General features: G+C 39.0%; 1 pseudogene; it reads left to right on the top strand.

The window, feature by feature from the left end:
• Positions 1–671: 671 nt before the first annotated feature.
• On the top strand, positions 672–770 carry LOC133046931 (U6 spliceosomal RNA; annotated as a pseudogene).
• The last annotated feature ends 352 nt before the right edge of the window (positions 771–1122 follow it).

The following is a 1122-nucleotide window of genomic DNA, read 5'->3' as shown; positions in this document are numbered from 1 at the left end:
AATACTGGAGTGGGTGGCCTATTCCTTCTCCAGCAGATCTTCCCAACCCAGGAATCCAGCCGAGGTCTTCTGTATTGCAGGCGGATTCTTTACCAGCTGAGCTACCAGGGAAGCTGGTATATATTCCTAAGAGATGCCAAAGATCTTATATCTCCTCATTAGCTAGAAGGGAATATCAGAGAGTTTCTCTCTCAATCACACACACACACGTACACACACATAGCTTGTGTTCTGTAAATTGTGAATATGGCATAGTATTTGCAACATTGCTTATCTGATTTCTTCTTAAAGTTTTCAACTTTTACAGTATAACAATGGCAGGCATTTTGTGAAATAATCAAAACACGGCTTTAACGTCTTTGGTCTGACACAGAGTAAGTTGTTCTTTTTTTGAAATGCAGCTTATTCTATCTAACTCTTCTGTTACTCCATGTCTTTTATGAGCTTTTCCTCCTTCAAATCCCTCCCTCCTGCTGCGATGACACTTACATAAAGATCTGAAAAGCTCACACATGACATGTATGTTAATATCTTACTAACTTCAAAGTAGTTCTTATTTTGTGTCTGCTTTGCATGTTCCATCATCATATATGCTAGAGCATCATCTTTTGCTGCCTGAACAATCTTAACATTTTTGACCATAGATGTGTGAGTTTATATCTAGACTCTCTATGCTGAAGTATATGTAGTAAAATTGGAGTGATACAGAAAAGATTAGCATGGCCCCTGTGCAAGAATGAGAAGCAATTTGTGAAGCATTCCATAGTTTTAGGGCTTCCTTGGTGGTCCAGATGGTAAAGAATCTGCCTGCAATGCAGGAGACCTGGGTTCAATCCCTGGGTCAGGAAGATCCCCTGGAGAAGGGAATGGCAACCCACTCCAGTATTTTTGCCCAGAGAATCCCATGGACATAGGAGCCTGGTGAGCTACATACAGTTCATGGCGACACGACTGAGCAGCTAACACTTTCACTTTCTCTGTTCTGTTTGTTTATCCTTATGCCAATATTACACTGTTTTAATTATAGTAGCTTTATAATTAGTCTTAAGATTATATAGGGGATGCTCTCTTCCAAAATTGTTTAGCTATATTAGATCATTTGCATTTATATATAAATTTTAG

The sequence above is a fragment of the Dama dama genome, chromosome 25 (genome assembly GCF_033118175.1).
Source record: "Dama dama isolate Ldn47 chromosome 25, ASM3311817v1, whole genome shotgun sequence".
Taxonomy (NCBI): domain Eukaryota; kingdom Metazoa; phylum Chordata; class Mammalia; order Artiodactyla; family Cervidae; genus Dama; species Dama dama.
Note: the sequence above shows the minus strand (reverse complement) of the source record. Positions and strands in the feature narration are given on the sequence as shown.